General features: G+C 39.4%; 1 long non-coding RNA gene across 1 annotated transcript; it reads left to right on the forward strand.

The window, feature by feature from the left end:
• Nucleotides 1-4,633: 4,633 nt before the first annotated feature.
• On the forward strand, nucleotides 4,634-14,124 carry LOC308496799. Its single transcript, XR_013993227.1, has 3 exons — nucleotides 4,634-4,771; nucleotides 7,493-7,683; nucleotides 12,298-14,124. It is a non-coding gene; the product is annotated as an uncharacterized lncRNA (long non-coding RNA).
• The last annotated feature ends 967 nt before the right edge of the window (nucleotides 14,125-15,091 follow it).

The following is a 15,091-nucleotide window of genomic DNA, read 5'->3' on the forward strand; positions in this document are numbered from 1 at the left end:
AAGTATGTAGTCATCTAAAGGCTTGAGTGGGGTTAGAGAACTCCTTTCCAAGATGGCTCTCACAAGACTGAGAGTTACTGCTGTTTGTTGGAAGGAAACCTCAATTTCTTGCCATGCGGATATCCCCATACAGCTCTTTCAGTATACTGACAACATGGCAGCTGGATTCTAACAGAGAGAGAGAGAGTAACCTTAGAGAATAAGGCAGAAGTCACAACGACTTTTATGACATAGCCTTGGAAATCACCTACCATCATTTCTAAAACATCCTATTGGTTACACAGTTTGGCTCTATTCAGGAGGGGACTACACAAAGCACCTGAATACCAGAAGTTGACACCAGTGGCCATCTTGGAGGCTGGTTATCACAATGACTCTGTCACAACTTATTTATCTATTCCTGTGTCAATGACATTAATGTTACTTCTTTTCTTCTGCTATTATAAACAGTGCTTCTATAATCATTCTTGTTCAGGCTTTCTGATGCACATGAGCAAGGGTTTCTCTGGAGTGTGACTGCTGGGCCACAGGGTATGTGCATCTTTAATTTATTAAATAACATCAAAATTGCCCCAGAGTGCTTGTAGCAATTTATATTCCCACCAGCAGTAAATAATCTTTCCCATGCTCTATATCCTTGTCAATGCTTGATATTGTCAGAGTTTTAAATGTATGCCAATCTGGTGGGTGGAAAATATCGTTAACAGATTTAAGTTGGCATTTTTCCAATTTGCTAATGAGGTTGAACATCATTTTACATGTTTATGGTCCATTCAGGCTTCCTGTAACGAGAAATGCCTACTTATCCATCTGCCCCCTTTTTTTTTCTACTGGATTGTGTGTCTTTGTCTTACCAATTTGTAGTAATTCTTTATATATCCTGAATTATTAAGAAGCTTCTGGTGGTTATATGTCCTGCAGATATATTCTCCCAGCTTGTGCTTTGCCATTTTACTTTTTAATTTTGTTCTTTTATGAATAGAAAGTTAAACTGTATTAGTTTTTTTCCTTTGTGGCATGTGCTATTTATGTCTTTTTAAAGACATACTTCCATGAGGTCATAAAATATTTGTGTATATGGCCTTCAAAGCGTTTATAAAGTTTTGCTTTTCATATTTAGGTCTTTAGTCCAAGTGGAACCAGTTCTTCTGTATATTAGGTAAGGTTGGGATTTAATTATACTGTTTCTGTATGGATAACCACTTGCTCAAGTCTCCTTCTTACAGCACTTTCTTCCCTTGGCTTCAGGGACATCACACGCTCCAGGTTTTCCTCCCGTCTGACACGTTGCTTGTTCTTGGTCTTCAATGCTGGCTGTTCTTCCTCTTTGAATCGTCTAAATGAGTGGTCTAGGAATGCCCCTCTCTTTTTTTTGTGTATCCAGAGTCTCTCAACATCCTCTCCCAGATAATTTCATCCAAGTCCACGGCTATGAATAACATTTGTATGCTAAACATTCCATGTTCATATCTTTACCCCTTGTCTTCATAGCTCCACATGGCTTACTCCTTTCCACCTCTCAAGGCTCCCATCAAGTGTCACCTCCTCATAGAGGCCTTCTCTGACCATACGATGTAAAATAGCAGCACCTATAACTTTCTATACGTTTACCTGGCTGTAGTTTACAGCAAAGCATCATCAGTCACCTCCTGACCTTCTATTAAAAATCTATTAGATATTGCCTGCCTAGAAATAAAATATATAATTCATGGACTTTGCACTGTTTGCTGATGCATCTAAGTGATTAAGAACAATGCCTGGCTTACAAGATTATAAATGCACAATAAATATTTGTGGTGAAAGAAGCAATGATAACCTTCTTTTAATACAGTGTTTCATAGCTTATAAAGACCCTTTATATGCAATTTTGTTTCTCCTAGCATCAATTTGCCTACATTTTTGAATATTGGACAAATAACGTCTCCTTTGGAGGTCTCTTAAATTTTTTCATCCAGAACTGTTAATTTTATTCCCAGTTCTATGCATTATTAGGTGTGTGACTGTCACTTGAGGTTGAAGTATAACTTCTCTTAGATGACTTCAGGCCATACCAGCTGCCACTTAGTTCACATAAAAGGAATGTAGTTCTGAGAAAGTGACAAGCAATTCAAATTCATACATGTACAAGGTAATTGAATGTGAATCTAAAAAAATCCAAGGCTTCTGAGACTAGTGGTTCTCAACCATTTCTTTTTAGCCAAAACACATAACCATGGACTACTTTAATTTTTACACAGACATAAACATTTTTTCTGGAAGCAAAATAATACAAAACATTCTTATTCACCACAACTAACAGCAGCTAACTCTCAGAATCACAGCCCACATTTACACACAGGGTTATCTAGCAGACATGGTCTTTGCTTCTGGGCCCCTCCAGGAGACATCCAGACAACAATATCCAGACCTCTATCCACATTACATTATTGCTAAGCCGTTAAATCTATGTAGCTGAGTCCATAAAAATACACATGTGGCAAATTTGAGCAGCAAGAAAAATTCATTCATTTACTAGGTCAACTGAGGGTTTTTGAGCTTTATACTTGAGGATTTGGTCACTTGAGTCATATTACTGGTTTATACTCTGAGTCATTCCACAAGACAAATAGAATGAATCTGTCCATATCTCTCCCTGAGGACACAAAAAGGGAACTTGAGGCTGATGGTAACATAGATTTCTAATTCTCTGGGAACTCAGTGGACTGGTTCTGTTATCAAAAGTTCTGGCACTGTATACTGACAGTTCCCAATCTCATAGCACACATTCAAGGAAATGTGGGAAAGATTCCTGGCACTTTGCTGGCATGTGGACGGTGAATATCTAAGGCCTGTTAATAGAGTGGGTGAAGGCAAAGTGACAAACTAAAGCAAGGAACCCTGCAAGGTCAGTCTGTCATCAGCAACACAGCTAACTGTCCTGATGGAAATCCCCTGCTGAGGTCGCTGGACTGCTTGACACTGATTGGCAGTGAAATAAAAACTAAATCAAGAGGAGGGGTTTGCCTGGGGTACTAAAAGAGCACACCATCAATGTTAGACAACTCCAAGGACAGCAGTTGTGTCCAGGTGGGTGTCACCTGTATGGTCTTAACAATCTGCTCAGAATCTAAGAGGCATGATGTGTAATACTCAGGAGAGGCTCATTGCCATAACCTACAACAGCCAAATCTAATTGGCTTTACCACAAATAGTCACAATCCAATATGGATGGGGTAAGGAGGTGAGGGGGACAGGGGGCTCTGTTCCACATAGTTATTCAAGGAGTCAGGCTTCATTCTTCTAGTGGCCCTTCCATCCTCTGGAGCCCTGGAGTACTCAGAAGATTCGCTGCGTACAGCCAGGAGACAAGGCAAGAGGGACACATGGAGAATCCAAGGAAGAATTAGGGGCCACATCTGGAAATGCCACACATCACTTCTCTCCACATCTCATTAGCCAAGGCTAATTTATGATCACCCCTAGACAATAGGGACCTGGGCAGTGCAGTTTGGTGGTGTGGCCAGAAAGAAGAGGAAAGGTTGATATGGCTGAGTGCTAGCAGCCTCTGTTACAAACATTTCATAAAAGAATGAAACTCAGTTTTGAAAACAAAGGTGTTAAATTTGAGAAAAGCCAAAATAGGGTAGACCTTCAAAGCAGGTTCTGTCAGAGGTTATTTATTTATTTCAAGGAGTGCTGTCTGTTCTCAAAAATGTTCTTTGGACCAACACTCTTGGAATTTCCTCCAGAGACAGCACAGAAGCTATTTTCTTCATAGTCACCCTGGTTTAAGCCAATATTCAAAGGATTGACTTTATCCATCATCTAAATAATATCCATCATTGATACCTTTCAAATTGATATTTGATTCCAAAGAAAATGCCGAGTTGCTCAGATTTTACTCAGAAATTATAAATAAAATAATTCTCTGCAAGGTGTGAATGACCAAAGATAAATTAATCTTCTCAGGTGTATTCTCATTGTATAAAAGGAAACCTGTGGCGTGACATCAGCAAAATGGCTGAATAGGAGTTTTCTACTGTTGACCCTGAGAAAGAAACTACCTCCCAAGAAGTAGGAGGTACGTACCTACCCCTCGTGTTTAATTTGGTCCCAAACCATAACCAGAGTCTAGCAGCCATTACTAACGGAGGCTTTTCACGCACAACGCACTTGAGGGAAAAGTCACAGACTGAGCCCCCAGCCTCCTGCACCGTGCTTCTGCTGCCTGAGCTGACCCTTAGAAAGGAGCTCCTTGTATCAACTTTCCACCACTGGGCTGAGACCTGCCCCATCCAATCAGAGCTGCGTAGCAATATCCGCATTTGTCTCTCTACTGACCAATCAGAGCAGCTTTGTAATGACCAATCAGAACACACAATCCTGACCAATCAGGATAGTGCTATTTGGACCAATCAGACTGCAAATTTGGATCTCTCATTTGCATAAGATGGGCCAATCAGAGACCAGGGTAGGGACTTTATAAAAAATGGTCTCCCCTTTGTCTCAGCAGCCTATGCTTTGGGTTTCCACCAGAGGCTGCATTCCTGCAGTTTGCACACTGTTTACCTAAGTAAAGTTTCTCCTCTTTCTGCATCCCAGATTGGGGACTCCTGTTGACATTACATTGGTGGTAGCAAACTTTTGTTGACACGACCATCTCCCCCTAAAGAACACCAATTTTGACAGTTGCCCATGGGTGAGAGTGACTTTTTGAAAGTCCAAGAGTCCAGCAGAGAAGCTCCAGCACATCATTGGAGAAAAAAATGGGGGATCAAATGCACTGAAGATGGTAAGAGAAACCGTTTCCTTTTACCTGCATCACCCCCTCCCCCACCAAGAGGCCCAGCTGAGCCCCAAGAGAGACCTTCCTGGCTGGTGACAGCTTGTGAGTGAGTGCTTGGCTTCCCCAGCTGTGTGGGACACTGACAAAAAGGCCCACTTCTTTCTTGCCCCATTCAGAATACTGAGCTGTGCGGCTGGGCTCAGGAGGGGAGGGGCTAGGTGAACAGCAGCCAGGTCCCTTGGTGTCAATAGGCCCTGGATCCTACGAATTGCTTCTCAGACTCAATCAGGAAGCCTGCATGTGTCAGTCCGGACACCGTGCCTGCAGAGACATACAGATAAGGCAGTAGTGGTAAGATCTTTTAATGTACTACCAAAAATAGAAAAAACACTGGACTTCAAGTCTGAAAACCAAAGGTTGGTTAACCTAAGGCAAGCGAGTGGTCACATCTGTGGAAGGAAAGCTAACCATTCTCCTATACAAAAGGAATTCACCTTGTGTTCCAAATAAACCTGATAATCCGGTTCCTGCACTCACTCTCTACATCTGTGCTCTCCTCACTCCCTCTACCTAGAATGTTCCTCACCTCTCTCTGTCATATTTGTCAGTGCAAATCCCATCCATTCTTCAAGGTCCAGAATAAATACCTGGTCCTCTATGAAATTTCCCCTGATCTATCTGAATCTCCACAAATCTTGGGTACCCTCTCTTGTGTCAAATACTTGGTTATTTATGTTATTGTTTTCTCCCCACCCCTAGAAGAATTGATGTTTCTCTCAATGGTGTATATATTTCCTTCAACTTTCTGTTCTCCTATACAGCCTTGCAAGATGACTTACCTGGTGAAAATACACTAAGTATTTATTATATATTCATGGAGTTAAAATGAAGCAAGTTAAAACATCAAGATTGTAAATAAAAACCAACTTTTATTGAGCACTTACTATGTGTTAGATCCTGTCTTAAGAGCTTTTCATGCATTATAGGTATAATTGTCATGTAGCTATTTCTATGTAAATAATACTTATACTTTCAGTTTGCTTGACTACTTTATAATTATTTTATATTCGGCTGTTTTATGTATAACTTATAACAGTTCACAAATATGTAATGTATAAGCTCTAAGATTAAGTACAGTATCAGAGTAAATAAAATATAAACTTTCCTATTTAGGTAGAGTAATGTTCAGAAATTTCATATTTTTAATTAAAATAGGCTTTGATTTAAAGTACATTGATAGTTAAAATAACAGTGCATATTAGTCAAAATGATAATACCTGGGGGGCAGTGACAATTAATAAAATCAAAGAATGGATTGCTCATAGATTGTCCCCATGGCAACAACAAAAAAACCATCAGTATTTTTTCTCATCAGATTATGATTATCCACTATTTTTTTAAAGTGGACTTTAAGGAGAAATTGTAGAGAATTCCTGCTCTGTGAGAAGAATTCTTTTCCTGTCCTACATGCTTCCCATTGCTAACGTAGGACACATGGCAAATTTTTGACCTCTTGTCTTTAAAAGCATTCCCTTCATCACATCACTTTCTTCCTTGCTCTGTCAGCAAGTCAGAAAATGGACTTACATTTTAGAACGAAAACCACAACAATACTCCTTGAAGCACATTTTAGAACGAAAACCACAACAATACTCCTTGAAGCTGTTGATTTTTATCGTCAGTCAGGCCAATCATCAAGCTTATTGTCTGGTCATTGCCAAGGATCGGGTGTAACTCCTGAATCACTCATTATAGCTAAGTTTCTGCAGAAAATATTTTTTTGTTGTTGTGGTAAAGTAAACAGAACATAAAACTTAACATTTTAACTATTTTTAAGTGTATGATTCAATGGCATTAAGTACATTCATATTGTTGTGCAACCATCATCACCATTATTTCCATCATCTCAGACATTTTCATAATCTCAAACTCTACCCATTAAACAATAAGTCCCCATTTCTCCCCTCCCCACAGCCCCTGGCAACCACCATTCAACTTGAATTTGACTATTCTAGGTACCATGCATATATATATATATATATATATATATGTATGTATGTATGTATGTATGTATGTATGTATGTATGTATATATATCAAGTAGTAAGTACTTTAAAATCATCTCTTTAAAAAACAAACAGCTTATGTGTTATATAAGTCATACACATCTTTGATTAAGCAAATTGGCTGTGTTTATTCAAGAGCCTAAATAAATCTTTTCCCATCCCCTCCAAATGAGATTGCAGATAAGGGATTGTTTAACCTGTATGTGTATCAGAACTCTTCATCAGCATGGGTTCGTACAATTGGGAGTCTCTGAAGATGTTTCACTTCTTAGTCGTAGGGAAATATCCCAAGAATTCTGGCATTTCTCCAATCTCTAGAAAGGGAGAAGTTTATGCTTTTTATTTGTTAAAGTAAAAGGTTTCGGTTTTGTTTTCTCCCATTACATGTGGGAGAATAGTTGCTGAGAGGAGCACACAATTTTTTTTTTAATGTCGAATCAAATGGCTAAAGTTAACTAGTTAAAAATGTCAGTATTCTTTTAAAGGTAGTCTAGTTTTACTAAACATGAGTGATTTTAGTTTGATTTTAAAATGTCACAAGAAAATGTATTTTTTCCTGGTTTTATGTAACAATTATATACAGAATTCCTTTTAGTTTCCAAATGTAAATTTAGGCAAATGGAGCTATTTGCTTTGGCTCAAACGTTTTCTTTTTCTTTCAGTGTTGAAAAAGAAAATATAATCAGTGGTTATTTTGGAGACCTCATGGGCACAGCCTCACATCTCAGCCCTTCTGTAACCTCTGCAGTCATGCAGCAGAAACCAGCTTCCTGCAGGTGTAAACTCACAGCCCCCTCCCTCCGCTACTCCCAGTACTTCTCGCTTTTTGCCTGGAAAATGTCTTGGCGCTCAGGTATGTGCAACCTGTAGGTGTGGGGAGATGGTTAATTTTATGTGTCAATTTGGCTGGGTCATGGTGCCCAGGAAAATAAGGATATTTTGCTTAATTTTGAAATTTATACATTACAAATTATTGAATTATTAAGAGTTATACATAGAATAGCCAATATAAAATAGCTAAGCAAATTCAAAATAAGTACATTATTTATATAGAAATAGCTACATGACAATTAACTGATATAAAAAATGGTGCAACATTGTTCTGGATATTTCTATGGAAGTGTTTTTTGGATGAGATTAACATTTACACCAGTGGACTTTGAGTAAAGCAGATTGCTCTCTGTAATATGAGTGGGTGTCATACAATCAGTTGAAGCCTTTAAGAGAAAAAGACTGACCCTTCTCTGAGCAAGAAGGAATTCAGCCAGCAGATGGCCTTTGGACTCAAACTACAACTCTTTCCTGAGTCTTCAGCCTGCCAGACTAGCTCATTAGATTTTTGACTCACTAAGCCTCCAAAATCGTGTGAGCCAATTCCTTAAAATCTATCTATCTATCTATCTATCTATCTATCTATCTATCTATCTATCTATCTCTACCTACCTACCTACCTACCTACCTACCTACCTACCTACCTAGTTAGCAGACATTTGGTCCTATCCAAAACCTCCATGGAGACATTTGGTCCATGTGAAAAGGTCCTTGATATTTGGTGGGGAGGATATTAGAAAGGACAGACGTTTGGGAAGGGAGACCCTGAGTTATGTTTTAGATGACCCTTGCTCTACAATTAGCCTATTCCTGAGCTTCAGGGTCTTGATGATTTATTTCCTCAGGGTCTTGATGATTTATTTCTAGGTCTTTTCCCTCTGGTTATACTCTGGTTTCCTCAATCTTACATGACTCCTAATATCCAATTTCCCTCTTAAGCAAGATTTTAACTGCAGGCTCCCTGAGGCCAGGGACTGTCTTGCTCAATGTGGTTTTCACCATTCCCCCATCCTCCCAGCATTGCAACCTGCAGGGGACCACTAAGGTAGGCGTGACGGCTCCTGTTCATCACTGTTTAGTCACGTGGCTACTTCTACACTCAATCTTACTCAAATATTGCAGCAGATCAGGAAGTAAAATAGGCTTCATGAGAACAACGAGGGACTTGGCAAAATTACAGCAAAAGATTAATAATTCACCCCAGTAGTTGAACTAAATTGTTAGTGTGCAGCTCCTCTTTGGCATGTCCACTAATCCTGTGCACTAATTTTACCTACTGTCAAAGGTATACATGAAAAAGACAGAGATCAAAACAGACTTTTAGGGATTTCCTTGAGGTTAACTTAAATTCTCAGAGGAGATCATTCTATAATTCTATTGTGTTTTTCTTTTTCAATAAGATTTTCCTCCCATTGTGTGCCAACACCCATTAGGTTGCATAAAAGTATTAATCACCCACGTGGAATTTTATGTTTTCAAACTCTCTTTAAAAATCACCCCTCTCCCCTGCCGTTACCAACTGAGCTCACAGACCACGGCCCTCTGGGCATGTGTAAACTGGTCTGATTTTTTTTTTACTGGGTTCCCAGGCCAAATTGCTAAACTGACTTGACTTGTCAGTTAAATTCCTGTGAATCCAGGGCAAACTGGTCAAACATATTTAAATCAATCTCAGATACAGAGATGGGTCAGTGTTTCCCCATTTATAGCATAGCGTGTTCTGAAGTCCCCAGAAGAGGTCACAAGCAGACACAGGGTACGGTGATGACACTGCAGGTATCATGTTAGCTCTTTTGGTCTCCAAGCCACTGCTTATGAATATGTACAACATAGTAATGAGTGTTTCAGACATGCTAAACATACAGTTTGACTCAGCATTTCACTTTGATGAAAAGAACCTCAGTAGACAATGAATGAACATTATGAAACCAGGCATGTGGAAGCATGTTTCCAAAATAGGCTAGAGACTTGCTCTCAAAGTATCTTATTGCTCCTCCTAAAATCTTGCTCATTTCAGTCAGTGGCCTCATTGTCCACCTGGTTCTCAGGCCAAAGCCTCAGAGTCAACATCTTCCCCTCACCTAACCCCTCCCTCACCCCCCCTCCCATATTTAATACATTAGCCAGGCTTCATAATATCTATATCCTCAAACCTACATCTTATTACCACGTCTACTAGCATCCCTCTAGCCCATGCCACCTGACCCTTCTACCTAGAGAATTGTAATAGTCACTCCTACCTTATTGATAGATTTAACAAAAACAACTTTTTAAAAATTTCTGCAAGACAAAAAAAATACTATTAAAAATGACAAATGACTAAACAGGAAAAATCTCTCTCTCTCTCTCTCTCTCTCTCACAGACACACACACACACACACAAGTTTAGATTTCTTCATATGTAAACAGCTAATACAGATTGTTATGAAAAAAATATTTTAATAGAAAAATGGACAAATTATTTGAACAGTTGATAATATGGGAAATATAAATCATTCATAAACAAATTATAAGATGCTCAATTTAACTCTAACGAGAGAAATACAAATTCAAAGTTTAATGAGATGCTGTTGACACATAACATTGGAAATTTTTTTTAATTTAATAAGCCCTGATGTTGGTGGCAGGGCAAACTGATCCATCCTCTTTGGAGGGCATTTAAAAAGTACCATCAAATTTTCAAATGCATGTACTTTTTGATTTGGCAATTCTACATATGAGAATTTATTTTACTGATAACCAGTAGTCCCCTCTTATCTATTGGAGATGGGTTCCAACACCCCGTAGTAGATGCCTGAAACCACAGATGGTACTGAACCCTATATATACTATGTGTTTTCCTATATATACATACCTATGATAAAGTTTAATTTATGAATTAGGCATAGTAAAAAATGCACAATAATAACTAATAATAAAACAACAATTATAACAATATACTGTAATAAAAATTATGTGACTATGGTCTCTCTCCCTCTCAAAGTATCTTATTGTATTACATACATCCTTCTTGTGATGATATGAGATGATACAATGCCTATGAGATGAGATAAAGTGAGGTGAGTGACAGGCATTGTGACATGGCTTTAGGCTACTATTGACCTTCTGACAGTAAGGGTTACTTAAACGTAAGCACTGTCATACCTTGCCAGTCAATCTTGTAACTGAGATGGTTATTGAGTAACTAATGGGCGTATATATAGCTTGGATACACTGAACAAAAGGATGATTCGTGTCCTGGAATGGACGGGTATGACGGCATGAGATTTCATCATGCTACTTAGATGATGCACAATTTAAAACTTATGAATAGTTTCTTTTTGGAGTTTACCATTTAATATCTTTGCACAGTGGTTGACTGTGGGTCCCTGAAACTGTGGAAAGCAAAATCATGGATAAGGGGAGACAACTGTATTTGCACATAAGCTTAAAGATGCAAATATACATTGCAGTAACAAAAGAAGCCAGACAAATGCACATTGGTAGGGAGCTGGCTAAGTAAGTCCTGGTGTATCCATAGAGTGGAATACTATGCAATGGTGAAAAAGAATGAAACAAAACTACTTGGTATTGATGAGAGAAAATTTCCTGGATATAGTATTAAACTGTAAAAAGCAAGATGAAGAAGAACATACACAACATGCTATCATGTTTAAAAACCTGGGTGAGGAAATATATATATATATTCCTTACACATAAATAGACTATTTATGGAAGGATATACAAGAAACTGGTAATAGTGGTTGCCTCTGGAAAGATTTCCTAAGAATTTGGGGTAAAGGATAAGAGACTTACTTTTTACAAAATTTCCTTTTGCCATGTTCAGATTTGTACCATAATCAAGAATTGCCTATTTTTTTAAAACGAGTATATACAGTTAAAATTTTTCCCATGAAAGGAGTTAGAACAATAATTTTATTTTGGTGATATATAGTTAAATTCAGGAAGACAAAGAGAAAAGACTGATTATATTTGGTCATGTTAAAGGAAAATATTAGTAACACTTTTTTTTTGGAAAAGTTTGAGGTTTTGCCTAAAGAGATAATAAGAAAACCACAGTTCTATTATGTCTTTACAGTTTCAGAATGATTATGTATAAACTAATATTTCAGACAAAATAATGGCTAATATTTAGACAGAATTTACTATGAGCAAACACCGTGTGAAGTGCTTCAAAATAACAGTACTGTTCTCATCTCCACATTATAGCTGAGGGAATGAAAGCTCAGAGAGATTAATTCACAGAGCTAGTAAGTTACAGAGATGATGCAAACCTTTGCAGTCTGACCCCAGAGTCCCATTCCAAACCACTGTAGGGTTCATTATTGTGTTATTAATGACTCATTTGTTTCATACAAAACACTTAAGGGTACAAAATTTCCAATTCAAAACAAGTACTTATAAGAAAAAGAATCTACTCTTAACTATAGGAAATAAATACATAAATGCTATAAATTCATAAATTCTAATATTGTTTCTGATTTTATGGTCAACAATTGAGAAAGATAAAAATACAGCATTTTAATACATTTAAATAACAATTGGGAAATTGTTGACCATTGTGTTACACATATATATATATATAAATACATATATTTTTGTGTTTATGTTCTTGGGGAACCGTGTGTTTTTACAGGGCCCATCAGCTCCACGTCAAGTCGTTGTTTTCAATCTAGTTGTGGAGGGCGCAGCTCATTGGCCCATGTGGGAATCGAACCCGTGACCTGGGGGTTATGAGCACTGAGCTCTAACCACTGACCCAACGCGCCGGCCTGTGTTTATATTCTTTATCTCCATGAAATCTTAAAGTAATGAACAAAATGTTTTAGGTCAGTGTCAAGATTGAATTGTGCCCCACCCCAAAAGATATGTTGAAGTCCTAACCCCCTCCTAGAGGTTGAATTGTGTCCTCTCAAAATTCATTATTTCAAGTCCTAACCCATGTTGCGTCAGGATAGAATAATATTTGAAGAAAGAGGCTTCACAGAGGTTGTCAAATCAAAGTGAGGTCATTGGGGTGGGCCCTAATCGGTACGACGGGTGTCCTAAAAAGGGAAAGGAGGACACAGAGACAGATATGCACGAAGGACAGACGATGTAGCAAGACCCAGGAAGAAGATACCCATCCCCAAGCCAAGGAGAGAAACCTGGAACAGATCCTTCCTTCACACCCCTAGCAAACACCTGCCTCCCCAGCTGTGAATGGGACCTTATTTGGAAACGGAGCCTTTGCAGATATGATGAAATTAAAACGAGGCCGCACTTACTAGGGTATGGACCCTAATCCAATATGACTGGCGTCCTTATAAGAAGAAAAGGAGAGACACAGACAAAGGGGTAACCCTGTGTGAAGACAGGTTGAGACGGGAGTGATGTGTTTGCCAGCCAAGCAATGCCAAGGATTGCCAGCAACGCCAGAAAGGCCTGGAGCCGAGTCTCCCCTCGAGCCTTCAGAGGCAGCGTACCCTGCCGGACACCTCGAGTTCAGACTTTTGGCCTCCAGAACAGTGAGAGAATACATTTCTGTAGTTCTAAGCCATCCCGTTTGGGGTTCTTGCTGCAGCAGCCCCAGGAAATGAACACAGGTGGGTTCCCTAAAGTCAGGTCGGTGTGGGAGTGACTTGTTACGCAAGTGCTCATGTTGAAACCATTACTGGAGGAGAGGAGAGGCTACACCAGGAAGGGGACACAGGTCATCTGCTAAGGTCCACAGATGGTGAAGTCCCCTGGTCCTGAGAGGGATTCTGGAGTGTAAGGGACGCCTCGGGGTGGGCTCAGCCTAGGCAGAGGCTAGGCTTCCGGCCCCAGCACCCCACGGTCTCAGGCTCTAGACCTACCTGAGGAACTTACCTCCAGGCACCTGGGATCCAGTAACTAGAAGGTCGTTCTTCCTAAAAGGGCAGCACACATTGCTTGTCAGAATGAAAATGCCCTCCACACAGGGGAAGAATAAAACGGTAAAAAGGGAAGTGAGGGATTTGAGGCAGAGCTACAGCGTCATCCCGCACATCGAATAATCTGGTCTGCGATGTCTGGAGTCTAGAAAGCTGCATGCTGATTGCCAGTCCTGCTACTCCCTTGGGTAACTGTAGGGACATGCACTTGTATCTTGGGCCTCGGTTGATGCACTTCTGTTAACAGATAATGGTAATGCTTTTACAAAACATTTTTTTTTTCTTCAGAAAACGTTACTTTTCTGGGCTGCTACTCATCTGGTATAGTTACACATTGATTGTTAAAACATAAACAGTTCTGTATTGAGTGGTCATTAGCCATTGTCCTGGTGTCGCCAGAAGCCCTCTCCTACTTTGGTCCCTTCCCTGGAATCCCTGGACTTCTCTATGACCAGCTCCGTGGAGGTGGGGACCTCATTTTGCATGTGCTCAACTATACTGAACTCTTAGTTGTTATGCAAAAAATCTGATTTTGTTCAACCATATTAAACGCTTACTAGTTATGGGGGGAAAAGTCTGATTTTTACATTCTCGTTTTACCTCCAAAAATGTATAATTTCATCAAATTCCCCTTCACCAATGTTGCTTATATCGCTCATTAACCACAAGGTTTTGTTCTCTTATAAAATATATCAGAAAGATTTGAGAGTTTGAAACTGTAAGGGAAGTCCTGTGTTAGCCTGAGCACTGGAGGAGAGTGGTGAGGAACATTTTCTTCCAGCTTTCCTCAGACAGCAGCCATGGGGTCTTCAGCACGTTCTTTTTACAGCTTTTGTGACTCATTTCCTCATTTGTAACACAGAAATAGTAATGCAGTGCCAACCGACCATAAAGGAGTGTTATGAGAATTCTACTCATAAATTAGAACTTTATTTCATATATAATTTTGACCGTATGTATTTATAATACAATACTTTTGGGTTTGAATATCTTATATTATTTTTGGCTCTGTATTTTGTGACTAGAAGCTGTGAACTATACAGACCATGATGGAAAATCACTCCCTGCACAGTACCCTAGACTTTAATGTCCTTAAAAGGCAACGTGCTGGCTTGAGAATTGAATGATTTCATAACTAACCTGTGATCCTCGTCCACCCCCCACACCCTCCACTTCACATCTGAAAGCACATTTACACAGAGGGAGAAAAGTCTCTTTTTTTCCACGTGGTTTCATCTGACAGCTCCTCTTCCAGGTCTCCTAGTTGGAAAGACATTTATTTCTGCACAGGCAGATGATTGCTCCTGGAAGAATGCTTCACGGTCATACAGTGCAGCCTGTCTCCCAGCGCAGGAATTCCCATCTACTTAATTGATAGATAACCTGCCAAAGATGAATTATTTATTGATTGAGTGTCTACTGTGTGCCTTGACATTGTGCCAGAGCTCACGCACTGGTAGACCCTCAGATAAAGGTTCAAGTGCAAGTAGTTTATTTGAGAGAGGATCCCAGGACACACTGGGCATGATGGACATG

The sequence above is a fragment of the Rhinolophus hipposideros genome (genome assembly GCF_964194185.1).
Source record: "Rhinolophus hipposideros genome assembly, chromosome: 4".
NCBI classification, from domain to species: Eukaryota; Metazoa; Chordata; class Mammalia; order Chiroptera; family Rhinolophidae; genus Rhinolophus; species Rhinolophus hipposideros.